Source organism: Triticum aestivum, chromosome 6B (assembly GCF_018294505.1).
Source record: "Triticum aestivum cultivar Chinese Spring chromosome 6B, IWGSC CS RefSeq v2.1, whole genome shotgun sequence".
Lineage (NCBI taxonomy): Eukaryota > Viridiplantae > Streptophyta > Magnoliopsida > Poales > Poaceae > Triticum > Triticum aestivum.
Genome location: NC_057810.1, coordinates 427800482 through 427818447, shown reverse-complemented (window position 1 = coordinate 427818447; position 17966 = coordinate 427800482).

Here is a 17966-nt window from a genome sequence, read left to right as displayed (position 1 = left end):
AGACTGTCGAACCCAATGAGGAGCTAAAGGTAGAACAAATATTCCCTCAAGTTCTATCGACCTCCGATACAATTCTACGCACGCTTAGCATTCTTTTTACCTAGAACAAGTATGAAACTAGAAGTACTTTGTAGGTGTTGTTGGATAGGTTTTCAAGATAATAAAGAGCACATAAATATAAACTAGGGGATTTTTAGATAAAGAAGAAATAAAGTAAATATAGCGAGTGTGGAAAAGTGGTGGTAGGAGTTGTGGAATTGTCCCTAAGCAATTGACTACTTTACTAGACCGATAGAAAGTTTTATGTGGGATAGGCATAAGCTAACATACTTTCTCTTCTTGGATCATATGCACTTCTGATTGGAACTCTAGAAAGCACCCGCAACTACTAAAGATCTTTAAGGTAAAACCTAACCATAGCATTAAAGCATCAAGTCTCCTTTATCCCATACGCCACAACCCCCTTACTCGGGTTAATGCTTCTGTTACTCAAGCAACCCACTATAAGCGAATCATGAATGTATTGCAACACCCTACAATGGGAATCCCTCACGCTTGGGTGACACGGTGGGCACAATAGGACAACAACATAACCACAAGCAAATTAAACCAATCATAGCAATTCATCAATCACCGATAGAACAACGAAAATCTACTCAGACATCATAGGATGGCAACACATCATTGGATAATAATATGAAGCATAAAGCACCATGTTCAAGTAAAGGGTACAATGGGTTGCGGGAGAGTGGACCGCTGAATATAGATGGGGGAAGGTGATGGAGATGTTGGTGAAGATGACAGCAGTGTTGGTGTAGATCGCGGTGATGACGATGGCCCCCAGCGGCTTCCCGGCGCCACCATAAGCAAGGGGGAGAGAGCCCCCCTTCTTCTTCTTCTTCCTTAAACTTCTCCCTAGATGGAAGAAGGGTTTTCCCTCTGGTCCTTGGCTCCCATGGCATGGGAGGGGCGAGAGCCCCTCCGAGATTGGATCTGTCTCTCTGTCTTTCTCTGTTTCTGCGCTCCTAGATTCTGCCCTTTCACCGTTTCTTTTATATCCGGAGATCCGTAACTCCGATTGGATTTAAACCTTCGCCAAGATTTTTCTTTGAAAATTATCTTTCTTGCGGCCAAAGAAGAGCGTCAACCGCCTTACGGGGTGCCCACGAGGGTTAGGGGCACGCCCCCTACCTCGTGGCCCTCTCGAGCACCATCTCGCGTTGGACTCCGTTTGATATGGTGTTTCTGCGAAACATAAAACATGCAACAACCAGGAACTGGCACTGGGCACTGGATCAATATGGTAGTTCCATAAATAATATAAAAAGTTGCGAAAAGTATATGAAAGTTGTAGAATATTGGCATGGAATAATCAAAAATTATAGAGACGTATCACTGGCGACGAGCTTTGCGGCTTCCGGAGTTCGGGCAAGGCCGAACTCGTCGTTGTTGTGGTCTTGGAGGCACGAGGCCAGCTCCTACGTGGCCCATGTGGTGCGGTGAAGTCAGTGGACATTTTGGTGTGGCCATTGGGTGTCCGGAGCTACATCGGCGATGAGCTCAGGCGGCGGCGTGTGCAGTGAAGCTCGTTGCAGTCGCTGCAGAGGATGGCAACGAGAACGGAGAGGATGGGGAGAGGCAGAAGCTCACGGTGGTTCCAGCGAGCTTGACGTCGAAGTCGGGGATGAGCTGTAGTAGTGGTGACTGCGAAGGGGATCTCCAGCAACGGCGAGGTCAGGTGAGGCTGTTGAAGTGGCTCCATGGCAAACGAGCTCTCAGGGCTCGGTCTTCTTGATGGAGAGGAGGGCGGCGGAGCTTCTGGAGACGACGAGATGGTGTGGAGTCGATGGTGGCCACGGCTACGACGATGGAGTGGTTGCGTCTGCGTCTGCCATGGTGGGGGAGAGCGAGAGAGAGGCACTGGGGGAGAAGTGAGGTGTCTAGGGGGTCGAGGCGACGACATAGAGGAAGTGGAGGCGACCAAAAGCGCGGGCGGCAAGCAGCGGGCACCGTGGCAAGCTTGCGCGCGCCAGCGTCACCTCCCTGTCTGCCTGGTAGGGACGAAGCAGCTGGCTGGTGCGGGCCAACACAGTGCGGGGCCGCCAGGTGGGCCGGCTGGTGGCTTTGCCAGGTAAGTAGTTTTCCTGTTTATTTTGTTTTTCTTTTATTTCTGTAGGTTTGTGGCTTTTCTAAAAATGCCTAAGCACATCCAAAATCATGCAACTGCTCATGTCCACTGTATAGAATATATCTAAAAGGAAACATTTTAGTTTAGGATTATTTGGACATTTAAAATATTTTATAGCATTTAAATGCCCAAATGCAATTTACATATGATTTAATCCGGTGACCTTAGGATGACCAAGAAAATTGTGCACCATTTTTGTCAAAGGTTTAAGACCAAGGCAAAGATGGTGAACATTTTAGAAGGGCATTTCAGGTTCATTGAAAACGATTTTAGTAAACCCTAGTTGGATTAAAGGGGGTGCTGGGGTTTCTGTCATCCCCATTTCCAAGTTTCTTGTCAAAGTAAACATGATGCAAACACTCTAATGCATGAACTAGCTAGGGTGTGACAACTCACCCCCACTCAGAAAAATCTCGTCCCGAGATTTAGGATCCTTCGGGAAGAAGGTGGGGTAGTCAAGTCGAAGACGATCCTCCCTTTCCCAAGTGACTTCTTTCTCAGAATGGCGTGACCATTGAACCTTGGGAAATTTGATGTTATGGCGTCGAGTGGTACGCTCGGCTTGATCAAGGATACGAACGGGATTCCCGATATGTGAGATTATCTTGGAGATCAAACGTTCGTGGTCCACTCGACGGATAGGATCCGAGAAGCAACGCCTGAGTAGAGAAACGTGGAAGACATCGTGGACTCTGGAGAGGTGCGGAGGTAGTTCCAATTGGTAGGCAACTTCTCCTTGTTTGGCAAGAATGCAAAAGGGTCCGATGTAGCGAGGAGCCAATTTGCCTTTGATACCGAAGCGATGGGTTCCCTTCAGAGGAGTAACCCGAAGGTAAGACTTCTCGTCAACTTCAAAAGTCATAGCTTTATGTTTACGATCGTACTGGCTCATTTGACGAGATTGGGCCATTTTTAACTTTTCACGAACGATGCGAACTTGCTCTTATACTTCCTGGATATTATCCGGGCCAAAGAATTGTCTTTCCTCGGTTTCTGACCAGTTAAGAGGCGTTCGACACATTCGTCCATAGAGAACTTCAAAAGGATCTTTGCCCAAGCTAGATTGATAGCTATTGTTATAAGCAAATTCGGCAAATGGAAGGCATTTCTCCCAATCCATTCCGAATGAGATAACAGAAGCTTGGAGCATATCCTCCAGAATTTGATTGGCGCGTTCTACTTGACCACTTGATTGAGGGTGGAAGGCGGTGCTAAAAGAGAGACGAGTTTCTATAGCATTTCGGAAACTTTCCCAAAATCAAGAGTTGAAGAGACTTCCTCGATCCGAGTTAATTTCCAAGGGAACACCATGGACAGACACTATTCAGGAGATATACAAATCTGCTAGCTGACTAGCGGTTATACTCTCTCGAACAGGCAAGAAGTGGGCTACTTCGGAAAGACGACCGATGACAACGAAAATAACGTTATTCCCTCTCTTGGTCCTGGGAAAACTGGTAATGAAATCCATACCAATTTTATCCCATTTCCATTCAGGAATAGCTAAAGGTTGAAGGGTGCCAGCTGGCCGTTGATGCTCTGCTTTAACACAACGACGGACGTTGCAATTAGCAATATATTGAGAACTTTCTCTCTTCATCCTAGTCCACCAAAACCTCTGGCGTAGGTCCTGATACATCTTAGTACTACCGGGATGAATAGTGAGAGGAGATTCATGAGCTTCCTTAAGGATCAATCGCCTCAGGTTTCACACCTTGGGAACCACTAAGCGGTTTCCGAAGTATAAGACTCCTTGATCATCAACGGAGAAGCAGTCCGTGACTCCTTTCTTGATGTTTCTCTTGATACGGGAGATTCCCAGATCTACCTTCTGAGCTTTTGATGATCTGATCTGTAAGGGTAGGTTTCGCCACCAAGGTGGAAAGGAATCCTTGAGGAACAATGTGAAGTTTAAGCTTCTGAAATTCCTCATGGAGAAGTGGCTGAATTTGTTGTAACATCAGATTGTTGCAATAAGATTTACAACTTAGTACATCAGCCATGACATTGGCTTTTCCTGGGGTGTAAGTTATCCCTAAGTCGTAATCTGAGATCAACTCGACCCGACGTCTTTGCCTGAGATTAAAATCCGGTTGGGTGAATATTTCAAACTTTGGTGATCATTGAAGATTTCGCAACGATTACCGAGAAGGCAATGTCTCTATGTTTTGAGTGCATGGACTACGGCTGCAAGCTCTAGATCATGTGTAGGATAATTTTCCACATGTGGATGCAACTGCCATGAAGCATAGGCAATTACACGACGATCTTGCATGAGGATGCAACCTAGTCCTTGTCGCGAGGCGTCGCAATAGATAACAGAGTCCTTGGAGAAATCTGGTGGTAACAGTACAGGAGCAGACGTCAGGCGTCTTTTCAGTTCCTGAAAATTGTGCTTGCACTGTGGGGTCCACTCGAACTTTTTATCTTTCTTGAGGAGTTCAGTTAGAGGTTTAGCAACTTTCGAGAAGTTCTTGACAAAGTGGCGACAATAGCTCGCTAAGCCAAGGAAACTCCGAACTTGCTTGACCGATTCGGGTGGAGTCCAATTCAGAACGTCTTGAACTCGATCAGGATTGATAGCAATGCCCTTACCAGAGATTACATGGCCTAGATAAGTCATGATACGTCCATTTTGCATCATGCTTTTATATCAATATTTATTGCATTATGGGCTGTTATTTCACATTATATCTCAATACTTATGGCTATTCTCTCTTATTTTACAAGGTTTACCATGAAGAGGGGGGATGCCGGCAGCTGGAATTCTGGCTGTAAAAGGAGCAAACGTTGGAAACCTATTCTGCACAACTCCAAAAGACCTGAGACTCCACGAAACAACCTTTTGGATTTAATAAGAATTTATGGGCAAAAGAAATAGGCCAGGGGGCCCACACCCAGTCCAGGAGACAGGGGGCGCCCCCCCTAGGGCGCGGCCCCCTATCTCCTGGGCCCCCTGGTGGGCCTCCGGCGTCCATCTTCTGCTATATCATCACTTTTCCCCTGGAAAAAATCGTGGGCAAGCTTACGGGACAAAACTCCGCCGCCACGAGGCGGAACCTTGGTGGAATCAATCTAGGGCTATAGCGGAGCTGTTCTTCCGGGGACACTTCCCTTCGGGAGGGGGAAATCATCACCAACGTCATCACCAACGATCCTCTCATCGAGAGGGGGTCAATCTCCATCAACAACTTCACCAGCACCATCTCCTCTCAAAACCCTAGTTCATCTCTTGTATCCAATCTTGTATCAAAACCACAAATTGGTACCTGTGGGTTGCTAGTAGTGTTGATTACTCCTTGTAGTTGATGCTATTTGGTTTACTTGGTTGAAAGATCATATGTTCAGATCCTTTATGCATATTATTACCCCTCTGATGATGAACATGAATATTCTTTGTGAGTAGTTACGTTTGTTCCTGAGGACATGGGTGAAGTCTTGCTATTAGTAGTCATGTGAATTTGGTATTCGTTCGATATTTTGATGAGATGTATGTTGTCTTTCCTCTAGTGGTGTTATGTGAACGTCGGCTACATGACACTTAACCATTATTTCGGCCTAGAGGAAGGCATAGGGAAGTAATAAGTAGATGATGGGTTGCTAGAGTGACAGAAGCTTAAACCCTAGTTTATGCGTTGCTTCGTTAGGGGCTGATATGGACCCATATGTTTAATGCTGTGGTTAGGTTTACCTTAGTACTCCTTTTCGTAGTTGCGGATGCTTGCAATTGGGGTTAGTCATAAGTGGGCTGCTTTTCCATGTTAGGGAAGTACCCAAGTGCCGGTCCACCAACATATCAAATTATCAAAGTACCGAACGCGAATCTTACGAACGTGATGAAAACTAGCTTGACGATAATTCCCAATGTGTCCTCGGGAGCTCCTTCTTCATTATTAGAATTTGTACAGGCTTATACTTTGCTACATAAAGGATTGGGCCACCTTGCTGCACTTTATTTACTTTATTTACTTTTGCTCGTTACTATTTATCTTATCACAAAACTATCTATCACCTACTATTTCAGTGCTTGCAGAGAAAACCTTACTGAAAACCGCTTATCATTTCCTTCTGCTCCTCGTTGGGTTCGACACTCTTACTTATCGAAAGGACTACGATAGATCCCCTATACTTGTGGGTCATCAAGACTCTTTTCTGGCACCGTTGCCGGGGAGCATAGCACTCTTGGTGAGTGGAACTTGGTAAGGAAACATTTATTTAGTGTGCTGGAATTTTCTGTTACTTGTCACTATGGAAACTAATCCTTTGAAGGGCTTGTTTGGGGTATCTTCACCCCAACCAGAAGAGCCAATAGATGCCCCTCAACCTGCTGAACTTTATGAAAATATTCACTTTGAGATTCCTTCGGGTATGATAGAAAAACTGCTAGCTAATCCTTTTGTAGGAGACGAAACATTGCATCCCGACTTACACCTTATCTTTGTGGATGAAGTTTGTGGATTATTTAAGCTTGCAGGTATTCCCGATGATGTTTTTGAAAGGAAGGTCTTCCCTTTATCTTCGAAGGGAGATGCAATGACTTGGTATAGGCTATGTGATGATATGAGATATTGGAATTATAAGCGATTGAAGTTGGAATTTCACCAGAAGTTCTATCCTATGCATCTTGTTCATCGTGATCGTAATTACATATATAATTTCTGGCCTTGCGAAGGAGAAAGCATCGCTCAAGCTTGGGGGAGGATTAAGTCAATGTTGTATTCAGGCCCCAATCATGAGCTCTCTCGGGAAATGATTATTCAGAATTTTTATGCTCGGCTTTCTCTTTATAATCGCAACTTGCTCGATACTTCCTGTGCAGGTTCCTATATGCTGAAGACTATTGATTTCAAATGGGACTTATTTGAAAGAATTAAACGCAACTCTGAAGATTGGGGTTCCGACGATGGTAAGGAGTCAGGTATGACACCTAAGTTCGATTGTGTTAAAATTTTTATGGATACCGATGCTTTCCGTGGATTTTGCTCTAAGTATGGACTTGACTCTGAGATAGTAGCTACTTTTTGTGAAACTTTTGCTACTCACATTGATCTCCCTAAAGAGAAGTGGTTTAAATATAATCCTCCTGTTGAAGTGAAAGTAGTTGCACCTATTACAGTCGAAGAGAAGACTATTACATATAGTGATCCTATTATTCCTACTGCTTATGTTGAAAAACCTTGTTTTCCTGTTAGGATAAAAGATCATGTTAAAGCTTCGACTGTTGTTCGTAAGAGTAATGCTAGGACTTACACACCTCCTGAGCAAATTAATGTTGAACCTGGTATTGCTATGATTAAAGATCTCTTGGATGAGGACTTAGATGGGCATGTTATCTCTTTCTTGGGTGAAACTGCTAATATTGCCAGACCCGATACTAAAACACGTAGACCTGTTGTAGGCACCCTGTTATTTCTGTTAAAATAGGAGATCATTGCTATCATGGTTTATGTGATATGGGTGCTAGTGCTAAAGGGATACCTTATGATCTTTATAAAGAAATTATGCATGATATTGCACCTGTTGAATTAGAAGACATTGATGTTACTATTAAGCTTGCCAATAGGGACACCATTAAACCTATTGGGATTGTTAGAGATGTTGAAGTCTTGTGTGGTAAGATTAAATACCCTGCTGATTTTCTTGTTCTTGGTTCCCCACAAGATGATTTTTGTCTCATTATTTTTGGTAGACCCTTCTTGAATACTGCTAGTGCTAAGATTTATTGTGAAAGGAATATTGTCACTCTTGGCATAGATGGTATGTCTCATGAGTTTAATTTTGCCAAGTTTAGTAGACAACATCGTGAAAGGGAACCACCTAGTAAGGATGAAATTATTGGTCTTGCTTCCATTGCTGTTCCACCAATTGATCCGTTAGAACAATATTTGTTAGACCACGAAAACGATATGTTTATGAAGGAGAGGGAAGAAATAGATGAAGTGTTCCTTAAACAAGAACCTATGCTGAAACATAACCTTCCCGTTGAAATTCTTGGGGATCCCCCTCCACCCAAGGGTGATCCCGTGTTTGAACTCAAACCATTACCTGATAATCTTAAGTATGCTTATATTGATGAAAAAGAAATATATCCTGTTATTATTAGTGCTAACCTTTCAGAGAAAGAAGAAGAAAGATTGTTGAAAACTCTGAAGAAGCACCGAGCTGCTATTGGATATACTCTGGATGATCTTAAGGGCATTAGTCCCACATTATGTCAACACAAAATCTCAGTGGAGAAAGATGCCAAACCAGTTAGAGATCCTCAAAGACGATTAAATCCCAAAATGAAGGAAGTGGTAAGAAAGGAGATACTAAAACTCCTTGAGGCAGGTATTATTTATCCCGTTGCTGATAGTGAATGGGTAAGCCCTGTCCATTGTGTCCCTAAAAAGGGAGGTATTACCGTTGTTCCTAATGATAAAGATGAATTGATCCCGCAAAGAATTATTACAGGGTATAGGATGGTGATTGATTTACGTAAGTTAAATAAAGCCACTAAGAAAGATCATTACCCTTTAACTTTTATTGATCAAATGCTAGAGAGGCTATCCAAACACACACTTTTTTGCTTTGTAGATGGTTATTCTGGCTTCTCTCAGACACCTGTATCAGCGGGGGATCAATCTAAAACTACTTTTACTTGCCCTTTTGGTACTTTTGCTTATAGACGTATGCCTTTTGGTTTATGTAATGCACCTGCTACCTTCCAAAGATGCATGATGGCTATATTTTCTGATTTTTGTGAAAATATTTGTGAGGTATTCATGGATGACTTCTCCGTCCTGAATTGGGAAGACACTTCTCTGTCCTCTTTTGATGATTGTTTGAGCAACCTTGATCGAGTTTTGCAGAGATGTGAAGACACTAGTCTCGTCCTGAATTGGGAAAAGTGTCACTTTATGGTTAATGAGGGCATTGTCTTGGGGCACAAGATCTCCGAGAGAGGTATTGAAGTTGATAAAGGCAAAGTTGATGCTATTGAAAAGATGCCATGTCCCAAGGACATAAAAGGTATAAGAAGTTTCCTTGGTCATGTCGGCTTTATAGGAGGTTCATTAAGGACTTTTCTAAAATCTCTAGGCCTCTGACTAATTTATTACAAAAAGATATTCCTTTTGTCTTTGATGATGATTGTGTAGAAGCTTTCGAAACACTTAAGAAAGCTTTGATCACTGTACCTATTGTTCAGCCACCTGATTGGAATTTACCTTTTGAAATTTTGTGCGATGCTAGTGATTATGTTGTAGGTGCTGTTTTAGGGCAAAGAGTCGATAAGAAATTGAATGTTATCCAGTATGCTAGTAAGACTCTTGATACTACCCAGAGAAATTATGCTACTACTGAAAAAGAGTTCTTAGTAGTTGTGTTTGCATGTGATAAGTTTAGACCTTATATTGTTGATTCAAAAGTTACTATTCACACTGATCATGCTGCTATTAAATATCTTATGGAAAAGAAAGATGCTAAGCCTAGACTCATTAGATGGGTTCTCTTGCTCCAAGAATTTGACTTTCATATTTTCGGTAGAAAGGGAGCTGAGAACCCCGTTGCAGACAACTTGTCTACGCTAGAGAATGTTCTTGATGACCCACTGCCTATTAATGATAGTTTTCCTGATGAACAATTAGCGGTTGTCAATGCTTCTCGTACAGTTCCTTGGTATGCGGATTATGCTAATTACATTGTTGCTAAATATATACCGCCTAGTTTCACATACCAGCAAAAGAAAAAGTTCTTTTATGATTTAAGACATTACTTCTGGGATGATCCACACCTTTATAAAGAAGGAGTAGATGGTATTATTAGACGTTGTGTGCCTGAGCATGAACAGGAACAAATCCAACGCAAGTGTCACTCTGAATCTTATGGAGGACACCATGCTGGAGATAGAACTGCACACATGGTACTACAATCTGGTTTTTATTGGCCTACTCTCTTCAAAGATGCTCGTAAGTTTGTCTTATCTTGTGATGAATGTCAAAGAATAGGTAACATTAGTAGACGTCAAGAAATGCCTATGAATTATTCTCTTGTTATTGAACCGTTTGATGTTTGGGTCTTTGATTATATGGGACCTTTTCCTGCCTCCAATGGTTATACACATATTTTAGTTGCTGTTGATTACGTTACTAAGTGGGTAGAAGCTATTCCAACTAGTAGTGCTGATCTTAACACTTCTATTAAAATGCTTAAAGAAGTTATTTTTCCGAGGTTTGGAGTCCCTAGATATCTTATGACTGATGGTGGTTCACACTTTATTCATGGTGCTTTCCGTAAGATGCTTGCTAAGTATGATGTCAATCATAGAATCGCATCTCCTTATCACCCGCAGTCTAGTGGTCAAGTAGAGTTGAGCAATAGAGAGCTCAAATTAATTTTGCAAAAGACTGTGAATAGATCTAGAAAGAATTGGTCCAAAAAACTTGATGATGCACTATGGGTCTGTAGAACTGCATACAAAAATCCTATGGGTATGTCTCCATATAAGATGGTTTATGGAAAAGCATGTCATTTGCCTCTTGAACTTGAACATAAAGCATATTGGGATATTAAAGAGCTCAATTATGATTTAAAACTTGCCGGTGAGAAAAGGTTATTTGATATTAGCTCACTTGATGAATGGAGAACCCCAGCGTACGAGAATGCCAAGCTTTTCAATGAAAAAGTCAAACGCTGGCATGATAAGAGGATACAAAAGCGTGAGTTTAACATAGGAGATTATGCGTTATTGTTCAACTCTCGTTTGAGATTTTTTGCAGGAAAACTTCTCTCAAAATGGGAAGGTCCCTACGTTATCGAGGAGGTCTATCGTTCTGGTGCTATAAAAATCAACAACTTCGAAGGCACAAATCCGAGGGTGGTAAACGGTCCAAGAATTAAACATTATATTTTAGGTAATCCTATCAATGTTGAAACTAATATTATTGAAACCATAACCCCTGAGGAATACATAAGAGACACTTTCTAGAACGTTCCAGACTCCGAAAAGGCGTAGGTACATGGTACGGTAAGTAAACCAACTCCAAAACAACTCTAATGGCAATTTTTATTAGTTTTGGATTATTTAAAGATTTTAGGAAGAAACAAGTAATCCTAAAGGGGCACGAGGCTCCCACGAGAGAGGAGGGCGCGCCCCCTGTCTCGTGGGCACCTCCTGTGTCTCCCGGACTCCGTTTTCTTGTATGTTACGTATTTTGGTCGGTAAAAATTCATTATATATACTCCCGAAGGTTTTGACCACCATATCACGCAAATATCCTCTGTTTCGTTTTGAGCTGTTTCTGTTTCAGATCTAGAGCATCATGTCGTCTCCAAGCGCTCCCAAGGACAAGTTTTTCGAGAGGGTTATCAACCCCTATCTCGCGGAGGTGCTGCATCATCCTCAAACCATTGAGATGCGTGACGGGGTGCTGCACATCCGTGATGTGGAGGGACCAAGGCGTACCGGGAGCGTGGAAACAAATCTCGAAGCCGGGAGCAAGAAGTTTTCAAGTGTCAAGGGATGGTGGAGCATGGACTCAATGCCAACCAGATGATGATCATGGAGTTCACCAACAACCACAAGCTGGATGCCAAAGTCATTGGGGAGACCATCTTCAAGCTTCAAGAGAAAATCGAGCACCTCCAAGCCCAGATTTATGACCTGCAAAACTAGAACTATGAGTATGAATATAGATTCAAGCGAATGAGTTTGGCTGCAGATTTAAGGATCCCGGAGACTCGGTCATCCTTTTATGATGGAGATCCTATGCCTTGGAATACGGACGACAAGCCAACAAATCCTACTTCACCACCTCCGAGGAAATAATCACATGGGTATGGGCACTCCCCTTGGCAACTGCCAAGCTTGGGGAGGTGCCCCGGTATCGTATCACCATCACACTCCTATTTTTACCGCTTTATTTAGTTCGATCCTTTTAGTAGCATCTTGATCTATTAGTTCGAAGTTTTGATATCAAGTAGTTTTGAGTTTTTCATTTTGATTTCTTTATGTAATCGAGTCCGTGTGCTATCTATAATAAAGATTAGTGTTGAGTCAAGGGCTTTTCTATGTTTCTATGATCTTGAGAAAGTAGAAAGAACAAAAGAGTCCATATTGATCTTATGGATAGTGATAACTTCACACATAGAAAGTATGAGGCATAAAATTGTTGAGAGTTGATGAATGTAGCCTTGGTCATCGTTGCAATTAATAGGAAGTGATAAGGAAAGAGGGGTTCACATATAAATATATTATCTTGGACATCTTTTATGATTGTGAAGCACTCATAAAGTATGACATGCTAAAAGAGTTGACGTTGGACAAGGAAGACAATGTAATGGTTTATGTTTTCCGACATCTTAGTTAAAGTATATTGTCATTGACCTTCCAAACATGTTGAGCTTGCTTTTCCCCCTCATGCTAGCCAAATTCCTTGCACCAAGTAGAGATACTACTTGTGCTTCCGAATATCCTTAAAAACCCAGTTTTGCCATGAGAGTCCACCATACCTACCTATGGATTGAGTAAGATCCTTCAAGTAAGTTGTCATCGGTGAAAGCAATAAAAATTGCTCCCTAAATATGTATGACTTATTAGTGCAGAGAAAATAAACTTTGTACGAACTTGTTGTGGAAGTAATAAAAGCGGCAGACTGCATAATAAAGGTCCACATACAAGGGGCAATATAAAGTGATGTTCTTTTGCACTAAGACTTTATGCATCAACCCTAAACGCGCATGACAACCTCTGCTTCCCTCTGCGAAGGGCCTATCTTTTACTTTATGTTTTCACTTTATGCTTGAGTCAAGGTGATCCTCACTTTTCCCTTTTTATTTTTATCCTTTGGCAAGATCCTCGTGTTTGAAAGTTCAACATACATATATCCAATTGGATGTAAGTTGGTATAGGCTATTATTGTTGACAACACCTAAAGGTGAATACGTTGGGAGGCAACACAATAAGCCCCTATCTTTCTCAGTGTCCGGCTGAAACTCTATAACCACAAGTATTGCGTGAATGTTAACAATTATAGGGGACTACGAGATAGTTGAGTATGTGAGCTTGCTTAAAAGCTCCATTATTGATTCTTTCTGATGTTACGATAAATTTCAATTGCTTCAATGACTAAAATTATAGTTTGTTAGTTCCCAATGAAGTTTTTGAACCATACTTGACATTGTGAATTGCTTATTACTTGAACATCGGAAATCATGTGACAAAACCCATATATGTTGCTGTTATTAGAATGATCATGATGATCTCATGTCCATATTTTATTTTTTTATCGACACCTCTATCTCTAAACATGTGGACATATTTTTCGATTTTGGCTTCCGCTTGAGGACAAGCGAGGTCTAAGCTTGGGGGAGTTGATACGTCCATTTTGCATCATGCTTTTATATCAATATTTATTGCATTATGGGCTGTTATTACACATTATATCTCAATACTTATGGCTATTATCTCTTATTTTACAAGGTTTACCATGAAGAGGGGGGATGCCGGCAGCTGGAATTCTGGCTGGAAAAGGAGCAAGCGTTGGAAACCTATTCTGCACAACTCCAAACGACCTGAGACTCCACGAAACAACCTTTTGGATTTAATAAGAATTTATGGGCAAAAGAAATAGGCCAGGGGGCCCACACCTTGTCCAGGAGACTGGGGGGCGCGCCCCCCTAGGGCGCGACCCCTATCTCCTGGGCCCCCTGGTGGGCCTCCAGCGTCCATCTTCTGCTATATCATCACTTTTCCCCTGGAAAAAATCGTGGGCAAGCTTACGGGACGAAACTCCGTCGCCACGAGGCGGAACCTTGGCGGAATCAATCTAGGGCTCTGGCGGATCTGTTCTGCCGGGGACACTTCCCTCCGGGAGGGGGAAATCATCACCAACGTCATCACCAACGATCCTCTCGTCGAGAGGGGGTCAATCTCGATCAACATCTTCACCAGCACCATCTCCTCTCAAAACCCTAGTTCATCTCTTGTATCCAATCTTGTATCAAAACCAGAAATTGGTACCTGTGGGTTGCTAGTAGTGTTGATTACTCCTTGTAGTTGATGCTATTTGGTTTACTTGGTGAAAGATCATATGTTCAGATCCTTTATGCATATTATTACCCCTCTGATTATGAACATGCATATGCTTTGTGAGTAGTTACGTTTGTTCCTGAGGACATGGGTGAAGTCTTGCTATTAGTAGTCATGTGAATTTGGTATTCGTTCGATATTTTGATGAGACGTATGTTGTCTTTCCTCTAGTGGTGTTATGTGAACGTCGACTACATGACACTTCGCCATTATTTGGGCCTAGAGGAAGGCATAGGGAAGTAATAAGTAGATGATGGGTTGCTAGAGTGACAGAAGCTTAAACCCTTGTTTATGCGTTGCTTCGTTAGGGGTTGATATGGACCCATATGTTTAATGTTGTGGTTAGGTTTACCTTAATACTCCTTTTTGTAGTTGCGGATGCTTGCAATAGGGGTTAATCATAAGTGGGATGCTTGTCCATGTTAAGGCAGTACCCAAGTGCCGGTCCACCCACATATCAAATTATCAAAGTACCGAACGCGAATCTTACGAAGGTGATGAAAACTAGCTTGATGATAATTCCCAATGTGTCCTCGGGAGCTCCTTCTTCATTACTAGAATTTGTCGAGGCTTATCCTTTGCTACATAAAGGATTGGGCCACCTTGCTGCACTTTATTTACTTTATTTACCTTTGCTCGTTACTATTTATCTTATCGCAAAACTATCTATCACCTACTATTTCAGTGCTTGCAGAGAAAACCTTACTGAAAACCGCTTATCATTTCCTTCTGCTCCTCGTTGGGTTCGACAATCTTACTTATCGAAAGGAATACAATAGATCCCCTATACTTGTGGGTCATCAGGTCACTTCTGGCAACCAAAATTCACATTTAGAGAATTTGGCATAAAGGTGATGCTCTCGAAGTTTCATCAACACTAGCCTTAGATGCTCGGCATGTTTTTCTTTATTCTTGGAGTAGATGAGTATATCATCAAGGTAAACCATGACGAATTTATCAAAATAATCTATGAAGATCGAGTTCATTAACCGAGAGAAGGTGGCTGGGGCATTGGTTAAACCGAAGGACATGACGGTGTACTCGCATTGGCCATAACGAGTAACAAAGGCCGTTTTGGGAATGTCCCCATTCTTGATTTTGATTCGATGGTAGCCCAACCTCAAATCCATCTTAGAGAACATTGAGGATCTAGCGAGCTGATCATACAGGTCGTTGATCCTGGGGAGAGGATACTTGTTCTTTATGGTGACCAAGTTGATGGGTCGATAATCTACAATCATCTGACCCGTACCATCCTTCTTCTTGACGAAGAGGACGGGACAAGCCCATGGCAAATAACTAGGATGGATGAAACCCTTTTTCAAGGACTCATCGAGTTGTTTCTTGAGCTCAGCTAGTTCTAGTGGTGCCATCTTATAGGGTCTCCTAGAGATTGGGATAGTTACTGGGATAAGATCTATCACGAACTCGACATCCCTGTCAGGTGGAACACTTGGCAGTTCTTCTGGAAAGACATCCGGAAAGTCACGGACTACCGGAATGTCTTCGAGGTCTGGTAAAGGACTAGCATTAAGGGATTAGATGACGCTTAGCTACTCGGGTCAAGACATTGACTACCTTACCCGATGGGTGTGTGAGTTGAACAGTCTTAGAGAAATAATCAACGTTAGCATGACGGGATGACATCCAGTCCATACCCAAGATGATGTTAATGTCTGAGAATTGGAGAGCTATCAAAGATGCAAGGAAAATAAGTCTATCGACAAGAATTTCATTCCCATGGCTTACTTTAGAAGTTTTCCATCTAGAACTAGGAGTAGAAATTTCCATGGTAGAGGGCATGTCACAAAATGCGGTGTTATGCAAACGAGCATATTTCTCGTATATAAATGAATGATATGCTCCAGTATCAAAAATAATAGATGCCGGATGGCAGTTAACAAGGAGCGTACCAAGAACAACGTTGGGATCATCCTGAGCCTCTTCAGCTGAGACACAGTTCACATGGCCACGTGCAGCGGTGGCCGGCTTGGCGTTGTACGCCTTCCCTGCTGGCTTGCCACAGCCAACAGCCCTTCCGGATTGGTTGGGGTTGGGGTTGATCTGGGGACACTCTCGCATGTAGTGACCCGGTTCTCCACACTTGAAGCATGTCACAATGCTGGTGCATGGGGGAGCATTGGTGGTTGATCCACCATAAGACTTGGGTGGTACATACTGCTGGGTTGGGCGAGGCGGCTGATAGGATGGCCTCGGTGTGAACCTGGGTGGCAGAGCTGTGTTAGGCACCCACACCCGATGCTTCTGAGAGCCAAAACCGGATGAGGAACCAGTGTCACGGCCGTGCTTGCGTGTAGCTTCGAAGTCAGTTTGACCTGTCTCAGCACTGATAGCCTTGTTCACCAGCTTCTGGAAGGAAGTGCACTCATGTAGTTGGAGATCATGGCGAAGCTCGGGGCTAAGTCCCTTATGGGACCTCACCTGCTTCTTGGCATCGGTGGACACTTCTTCAGTTCCATAACGTGCTAGGTTTCCGAACTCTCTGCTGTATGCATCCATAGTGAGTCTACCCTGGTGAAGTTGCAGAACTCTTCCCTCTTGCAATCCATAAGACCTTCCAGAATGTGATGCTCATGGAAAGCCTCGCTGAACTCTTCCCAAGTGGTAACCTGGCCAGCTAGGCGCATGGCCTCATAGTTCTCCCACCAAAGGCTGACAGGGCCTTCAAGATGATAAGCAGCATAAGTGACCTTGTCAGCTTCGGCTATGTGTGCAGAACATAGCTTGTGAATGATGTTGTGTAATCATCCATGTCGAGGGGCTCGAGGGAATGATGGAAGGTGGGTGGGTGCAACTTGATGAAGTCACTGAGAGTCACCAAGTCGTTCCTCTGGTGTTGTGCTGTGTTCTGCTTGATGCGTTCTAGCAAACGGTTGGTCTTGCATTTGTTCCTCTCGGCCTCCAGCATGACCTCAGCCAAGGAAGGAGGTTGAGGCAGATTCGCATCTCTAGCCCCACTGCCTTCAGCCTGCTCCGGGGCAGCATGGTTGTTTCGGCTGTTGACCATCCTAGGAAAAACAAGACAATGGTTTAGACAAGGATGACAAAATTCTTACATAGGACTGCAGAATGTAATGGATGATTGGGAATGCAAGATGTTCATCCATACAACACGGTAATACAGAAACTTCCATATTTATACCATCGGTCATACACACCATACACGTTTTAGTTCAAGACCAAACTGATGTACAACTGCGGTGAAAGGAAGATTACATCTCATCGGAGGCATCCCAAGCTCCTATACATTATTTTTCTACACCTCCGGAATCTAGTACACACTAATTCATATTCCACAAGATGCGCAGGATTGTGGAAATATAACTATTACATACTACTAGTGTCGTGATCCAGCTCAGTCAACGGCGGCTCCGTAGTAGTCCTCATAGAGATCCGGGAACGGAACGTTCGGATCCGGGAACTCACGGTCGCGTCGGGCCTGTGGACCATATGGACTCAGATGAGGCCTCGGCCCCACAAAGGGTGGAAGACGGCGCCCACGTGGAGGTGTGATACCCCCAACATCTGGATAATCCATGCGAGCTGGAAGACGTGTGTGGACGGGGTACAAATCCAGCATATCCAGGTAACCGGTCTGCATGGCTGGTGCAATCCGTCTGCTACCTCTTGAGCACTGCGTTGGTTTTCCCTTGAAGAGGAAAGGGTGATGCAGCAAAATAGCGTAAG